The sequence below is a fragment of the Arachis hypogaea genome, chromosome 11, assembly GCF_003086295.3.
Source record: "Arachis hypogaea cultivar Tifrunner chromosome 11, arahy.Tifrunner.gnm2.J5K5, whole genome shotgun sequence".
Classification (NCBI taxonomy): Eukaryota; Viridiplantae; Streptophyta; class Magnoliopsida; order Fabales; family Fabaceae; genus Arachis; species Arachis hypogaea.
Window position 1 is genome coordinate 11,414,049 of NC_092046.1, and position 12,129 is coordinate 11,426,177.

The window sequence follows — 12,129 nt, forward strand, 5'->3', positions numbered from 1 at the left end:
ATCCAAGGAACTTCACGCCTCCATGGCAAACGCGCACTTTAGGGGGTTCAACCTCTTATTGTGCTTTCGGAGTGAGTCAAAGATGATGCTCAGGTCAGATACCAAGCTATTCGGTTCGAACGTCTTTACCAGTATGTCATCCACGTAAACCTCTACCGACTTACCGATGTGGTCCTTGAAGACTTTGTTCATTAATCTTTGGTACGTCGTCCCGCATTTTTCAGCCCAAACGGCATGACCTTATAATAGTAGGTCCCTGCTGGCGTTTTAAACGCCGTTTTATCTTTGCCGGGTCGGTGCATTGGAATCTAATTATATCCCGAATATGCATTCATAAAGCTAAAAAATCTGTATCCTGCCGCCGCATCTATTATGACATCAATGTTGGGAGAGGGAATGAGTCCTTGGGACACGCCTTGTTGAGATCTGAGTAATCGACTCACATCCTCTATTTTCCATTCGCCTTCTTCACAAGCACCACATTTGAGAGCCATGTGAAATAGTCAAGTTCCCTGATGAAGCCGACTTCCAACAAGCTAGCCATCTTCCTCGCTACCTCGTTGGCTCTTTCCGACAACATTTTCCCCCTTCGCTGTGCGACTGGTTGGGCTTCTGGCTTCATGGCCAATCAGTGCGACATTAAATCAGGGTCTGTCCTCGGCATGTCGTTTGGAGTCCAAGCGAAAATGTCTCTGTTTAACCTAATGGCTTCCATAAGAGGTTCCTTCAATTCATGGGGGAGTTTTTGGTTTACGAACGTAAACTTATCCTCCGTATCCTCTACCTGAAATTTCTCCAGGTCTCCTTGTGGTTCAGGTCTTGGTTTCTTGTCAACCCTGGCATCTAGGTCTGCCAAGAACACCACGGATGCCTCCTTTGATTTCTTTTTGAGTGCTAGGCTGGCGTTGTCCCAAGCAACCGCTATTTCCAAGTCTCTCCGAATCAACCCCACAGATCCATCATCCACCACGAATTTCATTGTGAGGAGCTTTGTGCAATTGATGGCCGACAGCTCATTGATGGTCTTTCTTCCAAGAATGACGTTATAGGCCGTAGAATCCCACAAGATCACAAACTCAGCCATTGTCGACTTCCGGCTCGCCCCGAAACCCACGCAAATCGGGAGGGTGATAGACCTATCAAGCTTGATGTAGTTATCTCCCAATCCTACGATCCCGTGACGGTGGTCTTTGAGGTCATTCTCCTCGAGTCAAAGAGCGTCAAACACATTTCAGAACATGATGTTCGAATCAGCCCCTGTTCCACTAAGTTCTGTTTGACTAGGTCCGTCCCGATTCTCGCCGTGATTACCATTGTGGGTCCTTAGGAAGGTCATGGCACCAGCGATCTCCAGGGCCAAATGATATCTCGAGAAATTTCCCGGAATGGACCTTGGGGTTTCCCGACAACACGGCCAACACCGTAGCGTCCTTCTTCGTCGTTAACCTCAATTTGGGTGGAGCATTTCTCCCGACTACTACGTTTACCACCACCGTTGGGGTTGTGTTCGCATTCTTGGGGGACGTTGCCTTAGCTTCATAGTTCGGCTTCGATCTTCCTCTGAGTGCTCTCTCTCTCTCTCCTTGGTTCTTGGATGAATTGTGAGAACTTGGCTAGCGTTCCTTCCCGGATGGCTTTTTTCAGTATGTCTTTCAAGTCAAAATAATCTTGCGTTTTGTGGCTAAAACTCTTGTGGTAGTCATAGTAAAGACTTTTGTTTCCCCCGTCCTATCCTTGAGCTGCCTTGGTTTGGCTAGTATATTCTTCTTCGCGATCTGTTGGCAGACCTCAATGATGGGAGTGGTTAAAGGAGTGTAGTTGGTGAACTTACCCACCCAGAAAAATGGTTTAAATGGTTTTCTGGATATCCCTTCTCTTGACGCCTCTTTTGGCCTTTCGGTGTTGTCAGCCTAACGAGCTTGCTGATTGGGTGGTTGCCGTTTATTGGAGGCTACCACTTGGTTGATCTCTTCGTCATTGATGCATTCCCTTGCAATTTTTTTAAATCTCCTGCATCGTCCAGATAGGCTTGGTAGTGTGGTGCTTCCCGAAGTCCTCATTTACCAAACCGTTGGTGGGATAAAGTCTTGCCACCGAGTCCGTGAGGCCATCAATCTCCAAACATTCATCGTTAAAACGGTCTAGGGATTTCCTCGTCGGCTCGCCAACACGTTGGGTCTAGGGGTGTCTATGGATCGGATCCGATCCGCATATCCGCGGTGTTTATCCGAATCCGATCCGAAAATTGCGGATATGGATCCGATCCGCAAGGCTTTTGGATCGGATCGGATCGGATCCACACACTAATCGGATCGGATTGCGAATTTTGTGTTGGTATCCGCATATCCGATCCGCATATCCGCGTATCCGCAAAATTAAAGAAATAAATAAGTAAATATTCTTTTTATGTTTTATTTCAATTAATAATTATCATATATGTTATATTATTTTAATTTATTATTTAAGAAAAGTATGTTTAATATTATTTTAAGAGTAAACACATTTAAAAGAATAGAAAAAATGAATTTTATTGATATTTTTTTAATAAAAATAAGCTTTTAAAAATATTTTTGTGTTTTGCGGATACATCCGATATCCGATCCGCAAATGTGCGGATCGGATAGGATCGGATCCAACCTTAAAAGCTGCGGATATCGGATCCGATCTGATCCGATGATTTTAATGCGGATCGGATCGAATTTTTGGCCATATCCGATCCGTTCCGATCCGCGGACACCCCTAGTTGAGTCACTCCTAACAAGTTAATCGGGTGTTTCGCCTTGGCGATCCGGGTGGTGAATTGTACCAAGAACTTTTGCGTGATATCTGCGAAGACCGTAATGGACCCTTGCAGAAGTGTGATGACTTGCATCATTTACCCTTTTTTCTTGCCTAAAAAGGACCATAAAAGAGCACAATCTCATTTGATCATTGTAATTCATGAACTATTTGATGAATATTATGGTACATTGCTTTGAAATGGGTTTGTGCTGAATTTCAGGTGAAAAGAGCAATAAAAAAGGAAGAAAACAACAAAATAAAGCTGGGCGTGTGGACCAAGCGTGCCACTTGGAGCAAACGCCATGAAAGTATGTGGGCGTGGCATGCCAGGAGCTGGGCGTGGCACGCCAGTAATGATTTCCAAAAAAGCATGATTGAATCTTTTACATGGGCGTGGCACGCCAGGAGCTGGGGGTGGCACGCCAATACAATTTTCCAGAGAGCAATACTGAAGGCCACTAAAGGGGCGTGACACGCAAAGCTGGGCGTGGCACGCCAAGCTCATTACACACTATGGGCGTGCCACTTGGACCATTGGGCGTGGCACACCAGTTCATCAATCCAGAGGAGACAAGCACTTGGGCTTGCCACTTGGTGCGAAGGCGTGGCACGCCAGCTCTCAATCCTCACTTGGGTGTGCCACTTGAAGACCCAGGTGTGGCACGCTAATGCAAGAGAAGGCCAAAGCAAGGCTGGGCGTGCCACTTGGTGTCGAAGGCGTGGCACACCAAGCTCTAATCCTCACTTAGGCATGCCACTTGAAGAGTAAGGCGTGGCACGCCAAGCTTAAAAGAACCACATTAAAGAGGGCGTACCACTTGAGCATCAAGGTGTGGCACGCCAGTACAAGTTTCCAGAGATGAAGTTGAAGGTCCAAAGTACTTGGGCGTGCCACTTAGTGTCGAAGGCGTGGCACGCCAGCTCCAAACCATCACTTGGGCGTGCCACTTAAAGAGCCAGGCGTGGCACGTCAAGCCTAAAGGAGCCACCTTAAGAGGGGCGTGCCACTTGAGCATCAAGGCGTGGCACGCCAATACGAAATTCCATAGGAGAAGATAGAGGACCAAATATATGGGCGTGTCACTTGGTGTCGAAGGCGTGGCACGTCAGCTACTGTTTCCCACTTTGGCGTGCCACTTGGGTCTCAGGCGTGGCACGCCAGCATCATCAATCAACAAGAAGAAGACTTGGGCGTGCCACTTGAGTTCTGGGCATGGCACGCCAGACCATGGGCGTGCCACGCCAGTTCAATCATCCAGAAAGAAGAACCAAGCACACATAATGGGCGTGCCACGCCAGTTCAATTTTCCAGAGAGGAGAAGAAGGAGGAGAAGGCCTGGGCGTGCCACTTGGGCTCAAAGGCGTGGCACGCCAGGAACACCAACACATGGAGCATACCACTTGAGGAGTTGGGTGTGGCGTGCCAACCCAAATTGGAGGCTGGGCGTGGCACGCCACTTGAACGCGAATCACACGCCAGCCTGGAAGGTCACGTTTATTGAGTTTTCTTTTCCCTCCAAATTGTATTTTTCTTTTCTCTTTTGTATTTTCTTTATTCTAGTGCTAGGAGTAGTATAAATAACCCCTGAAAGTACTGAGAAGGGGGTTAGCTGTTAGTTTTTTTGGGTTATTGAGTAGTATCTTTGTTGAAGTATAGTTAGATTTACTTTTCACATTATCTCTTCCATCTCTTGTACTTTCTCTTGAGCTATGAGTAGCTAAATTTCCTCTCATTGAGAAAGGGAGCTCTGTTGTACTTGATGGATTAATGATAGTGAATTTTCTTTTCTCTTCATCTTTTCTTTGATTTGCTAGAAGGAATTTTGTTTTAATGTTAGTGTTCAATCATCTTGGGAAAGAGGTTGAATGCAAAATGGGTTTCATGAGAACCTTGGAAAAGAAAACATGAAACCATGCTAGAAATCTGTTCTCACACTTGTGTAGGATATGGGTTTTGGTGTTTGGATATGGTGACATATAATCCTCCCTCTACTTGGACCTATGATGATGTGTGGTATAATCAGGGACCAAGCATATCTCTCTTCATGAGTAATTAGACCAAGAAATTGGCTATTGATCAAGATCTGAGAGATTGAATCACCAAGGGATTGGGGTTCAATCATTTATGATTGCCAAGAGGTCAATGAGTTGCATGATTGAAGATGAGATGAACTGGATTTAATCCAAAGAGAACAACATTTTCTGATCTCAATGAATTTCCCTTATTCTTATCTTCCACATTCTTTATAGCTTTCTTTATATTATGTCAATCTCCATTCCCATTTACAATTAAGTCATTTACGTTTCTGCACTTTACATTATTGCCATTTCCTTTTCTGCACTTTACTGCTTCTCTTTACTTTTGAGTCATTTACTTTTCTGTTCATTTACAATTCTGCAAACACACTCTATATTGTTTAGCTTAACTAATTCACCAATTGATTAAAATTTCTCAAATCTACCAATCTCTATAGATACGATCCCACTCCACTGTGGGTTATTACTTGACTATAATTTTGGTGCGCTTGCCAAAAGAACGGATTTATCATTTTTATATGGGGAGTAAATTCCGGTCATCAAAGGGAGTTGAACCAACAAATCGCCGACCCCGCCAGGGTTACGGGAAACGCACGGCATCTAACGGCGTCGCCCACGCCTTCCAAGTTCATCCTGGCCTCGAAAGCCGTTAAGTGCTCTTGTGGGTCCTTTGTTCCATCGTACCTCATGTCTGTTGGCTTGTCGAAGTACTTCGGTAGTCGAACCTTGAGGATGGATGGGTGGAAAGGAGTGGCCCATTATAATAAGATCTCGCCATTTCTTCCCTTGACCTTTTCTTTGCTCCCTACGAGCTTCTGACCTGCTGTGGGTGTAGGTGAGGGAGTGAGCGTAAGTTTGGTCACGTTCGTCGTCTCTCTTGGTGCTTTCTTGATGATCTTCCGATCTTCTTTATGGAGATCAGGTTCGTGAAAGGCTTGGACAAGAGTCTTGGCTATGCTCGGGATGGAAACGGTCTCTTGCTGCCAGCTCCCTCTCCAAATTTTGCACTCTGTGTCTGAGTTCTTGCTTGATTTGAGAGCTGTCGCTGCCAGTACTACCGAACCGGCGCTTTTCCGGAGATTGGATGTGGGAGTCGCCTTGGTAAGATGGGGACCTTCGACGCTCCTGGGAGGTTCCCGAGCTCACTCTACTCCTTAGGCGGCCCCCTGGACGCTCGGTAGCTCCGCCCTCCTCTCGTACTTCCTCCGTACAAGGGATAAGCCCCATGCCAGGTCCCCACAGACGGCGCCAATATTCGGTTGCTCATTAGAATGAAGGTCGGCTGGGTGTTAGGTCGAGAGAAACTAGAGAGAGAAAGGTATCTGGACCTGATCGTGAGCTTTGCAACGAAGAGTGCCGCCACGAGCGTCAGTGGGTCGGCGGATTGGACCACTTGCAAAGACACTCCGATGCCAAAGTAAGTGTCTGTACAATGAGGTGGCTAATTAAGATAAAAGATGACGTACCTTGGGAGGGGTAAGTCCCCCCATTTATACCTTGTACTCAGGTAGGCCCTCTGACTTGGGCCCATCCGCCTAGAAGCTTCTGCCAACTGTCCAAGTCTTTCCCAAGGGGTAGAGTGACGCGGGTCACTTTTGCACATACGGGTCGAGGACCCGTCAGGTCGGTAGCCTGTAAAGTGGACCTCCGGCCCATATTTAGTGGGCCAGAACAGTGCACAACTGTTTAGTTTTTTCTAAATATTTTTGCAGTAGTGAGTCCCGAGCCTGGTATGTTTCGTTCACCTGTGGGTTCACGACCTGGGAGTCATTGTTGACTTCAAGTTTTGTTACTCCAACCTCCTTGGCTAAGATTAAGCCGCCAACACAACTTCGTACTCTACTTGGTTGTTTGAAATCGGGAATTCAAACTTGATAGATTGCTCTAAGTTATTCCTTTTGAGCTTTCTAAAATGATCTCGACCCCTCCGAACGCTTAGTTGGAAGTTCCGTCAATATGGGGTTTCCACCGTGTGTTCGAGCTCGCGAGAACATCTCCAGTCACTTCAACCAAAAAATCAACCATCGCTTGTGCTTCGATTGCGTGTCGGGGTTCATACTGGACGTCATACTAAGACAATTCTATTGCCCAAGTCATCATTCACCCCACCAGGTCAGGTTTTTATAAAATTTGTCAGATCGTCTGGTCGGTTCTCAGTGTGATCGGGTGTCTTTGAAGGTTTGCCTTAACCTCCGAGAGGAGAATAACAAGGCTAGGCTAATTTCTCTAGCCTAGTGTATCTCAGCTCTACTCCTTGGAGCACCTTACTTATGAAGTACACAGGCTGTTGCAGCTTGTCTTTTTCTCAAACCAGGGCAGCCGTCATAGCTTCTTCCGTGACCGCTATGTACAGGTACAAAGTCTCCCTGTAACACCCTAATACTTTTAAACTGAGTTAAGCTTTTATTTAGATTATATTTAGTAGCTGATATTCAAAACCTTGCGAAATTTTTCTTTTAAAACAAATATGAAATATTTATATAAAATAATTTATAGATAAAAATATTGAATAATGAGTTTTTATTAGAATAGTTACTAGTTGAAAAATATAAGTGGATTTGAAAATACTAACATGAAAAACCGGTGTGCTAAACTATGAAGGCACAACAATGACAAGCTTTACTCTTACCAAATAAAAAAGGGAACATCATAGTTACAATTGCAATCAGTCAATAAGGATAAAACAAAGACACATAGAAAATTCTAATTCTCTTAATTTGTTTAATTATGGCTAAAACAATCGCATATTCTTCCTTCTTAAGGTAAACGTTTAATGTTTTGTATCTACGTCTTCGATAGCTTGCTCCCACTAGTGCACCTGTCTTTTCACCTCAATTGTATTGCTTCGTACTGCATCGTTCCTGAAGATGGTATGGAGAGAGGGGTGAGAAACAAAAGTTTCTCAATAGTTTATCTATATGGTGTCATCGTATCCATCCTCAGCCATTCCGAGTTTTAAAATAAAAACAGTGATGATGCAATGTTGTTCAATTATTATTTTCAAAAGTCTTGATTAGTCGGAGCGGTGTGACTTTTAGATGCTTCTCATTTACTTATGTTATGACATGTGTAATGCATACAAAATACCTATAGCGTTAAAACATATAAAGGTAACTCATAAACCTTGGTATGATGTTCTCATAGGCCATAAAGCAAGACAAAATAAATAATAATTAAGAGAAGAATAGTAACATTGCCATAGATAAGTCAAACAGAATAGATCTGAATAAAATAAAGATCTTAAACAATATCATACACTATACAAAAAGGAACTTTGGAAAAAGAAGGATCTTTGAATGCAATAATAAACATAATCATAAATAAAAAAAAGATAGAAGAACAATCATGATCACTCTTTTCATTGCACTTTTCATTACTTTTTCTCGTAGCTTTTACGGAAGGTATTGAGCTCAAACCGGTATAAAAGGTGGGAGTCCACTTCCCTTATCGAAGGTTCTTATCCCAAACGTTTTGGCGATCACCTTCCCTTACCGAAGGTTATTTAGACATACACAAGAAAAGAGTTATATCAACAAAGATATCTTATTATATAAAATTGATGGGAGTCTCCTTCCCTTACCGAAGGTTTCCAAAAGTTTGCCGATCACCTTCCCTTATCGAAGGATCATCTCGATTATCTTGTCTTTGGGGGTCACCTTCCCTTACCGAAGGATCATTCTCTCAGTTCTTTATGCACATAAGATTTTTATTATAATACATAATACATATGAAGGGAAGAGACATTATATCATGACATGTAATGCTAACATCTATATATGACATAAAAATTAGCATAAAATTCCTACCTTGAGTGAAGTTCCGCTAGGTATTCCGATGCAAATAGATGCGGTTTGTTAGTGAAGAGAGACTTGTTTCATGGCTAGACTTTGTGTTTTTGTATAGAAAAGGGAATAGAATGAGAAAGGAATGATCAAACAGCTCTCAGGTATGTGCAGATTATGTTAGGAGGCATTTAGGTGAAATCTTCAATCTGGATCGTCACTTTGTGAGCCCTATAACTTTTTCTATGTTTGGAATTCGGAATTATCTATTAGAGATAAATTTATAAATAATTGAATTAGTTTTAAAAAGAATCTTAAACGAAGTCAATCGGATAACCACAGCTTGAGATATTCCCGAAATACTGTTAGTATATCAGGGTGGCTAATAAGAGCGTGATTTTCTACTCTGAACTTGTAACCGATTTATCTACCTAATTTAATTTGAATTTGATTTTATACTGAACTAAAGGAATAGAGCTAGTATTCTTATCTTTTCATATAACAAAATATCATTCAAATCTAATAAATGTAGAATTAGTTATGACTATGTTTTAAAAGGTTGTTTACTGTCGGTTAGAGATTTACTACCACTAGTGCTTTCATATGTTTAAATTTTAAATTCAAATCTTAAATCATTACCATTTTAATTAATTAATTAGTTATTAAAAAAATGACTTGATTCAAGAAGTTGGGATGTTACATTCTCACCCCCTTAAAAAAGAATTTTGTCCTCAAAATTCATGTCTTCTAAGAACATACTAATCAACCTCACCTTAGCCTAGTAGGTTTTATCTACCTTTTATCTACCCTTTTTCTTTTTATAGAAATATATGATAGTCCTAACATAAATAAGTTCAATCAATCCATCCATTTCAATCAAATTAAGTAAAGATACAAAACAGTTCTATTCTCTATACCTATCATGAGCTAACTAAGTGCACTAGGAAGAAAAGAAAAAAAAACTAATCAAGGAAGCTAATGTCAAATCATGCTAAGCAAAAACATGATAAACCGGGTTCGAAAAAGTAAAGGTAATTAGTTTCATGCAAGTCAATTGCTTCACATTTTCTTCTTTCATGCAGAGAACGGCTTCACACTTGTTCGAATTAGCCTCTACTCCTTTTTCTGTGATCATGAATCCAAGGAACTTTCCCGCCTCTATGGCAAACGCGCACTTTAGGGGGTTCAACCTCATATTGTGCTTTCAAAGTGAGTCGAAGATGACGCTCAAGTCAGATACCAAGCTATTCGGTTCGGCCGTCTTTACCGGTATGTCGTCCACGTAAACCTCTACTGACTTATCGATATGGTAATTGAAGACTTTGTTCATTAATCTTTGGTACGTCATTCCCGCGTTCTTCAACCCAAATGGCACGACCTTATAACAGTAGGTCCCTGCTGGCGTCATAAACACCGTTTTATCTTTGTCAGGTTGATGCATTGGGATCTGATTATATCCAAAATATGCATCATAGCTCAAAAATCTATATCCTGCCGCCACATATACTAGGGCATCAATGTTGGGAAAAGGGAATGCGTCCTTGGGACATGCCTTGTTGAGATTTGAGTAATCGACACATATCCTCCATTTTCCATTCGCCTTCTTCACAAGCACCACATTTGAAAGCCATGTAGAATAGTCAAGTTCCCTGATGAAGTCAGCTTCCAACAAGCTAGTGTGTGTTTGGATTACAGTTTGTAAACGAGAGTTTGTATAAAATTGATTTTGTAAAATTGATTTTGATGAAAAGTAAGTTTGTGTTAATGTGGTTTATGTTTGACAATCTTTATATCAAAATAAATTACAGTAAACTAAATATTGTTTGGATTATACTACTCAAAATTTCTTTTAGATAAAAAATTACTAAAAGAGACATCAATTTAAATAATTTTTTATATACATGCGAAATCAGAACACTAACAAAAATAATATAAAAATATTTATCATATAAATAAATACAACAAAAAATAAAAATATGAAAGAGAGTACTATAAATTTTATAATGTCAAACAAAAAGAAAATATTCTATAATTTTTCTAGTACTTTCAGTACTCTTTAATTTAGTATTATTTTGAACTATAAATTTTTATTATTTATGACTCTATTGTTACTTATAATTAGTTTTTATTTATTTTGCCTTTTTTTATAGGATCATAATTCATATTATACAAAATTTTAATAATAAACGTGCTATATAATAATTACAATTACAAATTTTACAAAGTCAGAATAAAAAATTAATATAAAATAAAAATAAAGTACATCAAAGAATAAAAAAAAATCATACAGATAAGAAATAATAAAAATTTCATAAAACCAACAACATATATCATATGAACAAAAGAAATACAATAAAAAGTAAACAAAATTCATATGAATAAAGTCAAATAAAAAAATAAAAAAATTTCATACATAACATAAATATAATGTAGTAAAAGATAGAAAAAAAATTCATATGAATAAAAAATAATAAAAATATCATAAAAATTAATAAAATACCTGAAAAATCATAACATTAAGAAAAATAAAAAAATAGTCAATAATATTTGTTATATGAATAAAAGAATATAATAAAATAAATAAAAAATCATATACATATAAAGACTTCATAGAAAAATATACATATAAAGAATAGTATAGTAAATGATAAAAAAAATTCATAAATAAAAAATACAATAAAAAACATAAAAATTAAATAGTTATGCTACATGTACACCAAAATCAACCACCAAAGTCAGCCACCAGTATAAAATACATGCTGAAATACAAATACACATTGAAAATAAATTAAACCACACATGTATTTATACACAAATATATTGGTGGCTGATTTTGGTGTACAAATAATAATTCTCAAAATTAAAATATGAAAGAGAGTATTAAAAATAATAAAGAAAATTAAAATATTCACTTTGTTAGTGATTGAAACAAATCTGAACGATTTTGATGAAAAAAAACTGTAACAAAGAACTATGAAGAACTAGGACGAATTACAAAGAACTACGGTAAAAGTAATAGTTATTGGTATCCTTTGTATAGAAGAAAATGAAGGGTAGAGTTGGTAAAAAAATAAATTTCTAATCTAATTTTCCAACGGTAATCAACCACCTTGAACGTAAATGCAGAAGTTACAAATTTTAGTTTCACCTGAACGTGCATTCAGAGGTAGAATCATTTCTGCGTTCAGAGGGATAAAAGTTGCCATACATAAAAAGGAAACTTTCAAGAAACTCAAACGCGCTTCTTTCTTCCCCAACGCGTTTGCCAAACACACCCCTATCCGTCTGCCTGGCTACCTCGTTAGCTCTTTCCAACGATATTTCGGCTTTTGGCTTCATGGCTAAGTGGTGCGACATGAAGTCAAGGTCTATTCTCGGCATGTCGGCTGGAGTCCAGGCGAAAAGGTCTCCGTTTGCCCTAATGGCTTTCATAAGATGTTCCTTTTATTCATGGGGGAGGTTTTGATTTACAAACGTAAACTTATCCTCTGTATCCTCTACCTGGAATTTCTCCAAGTCTCCTTGTGGT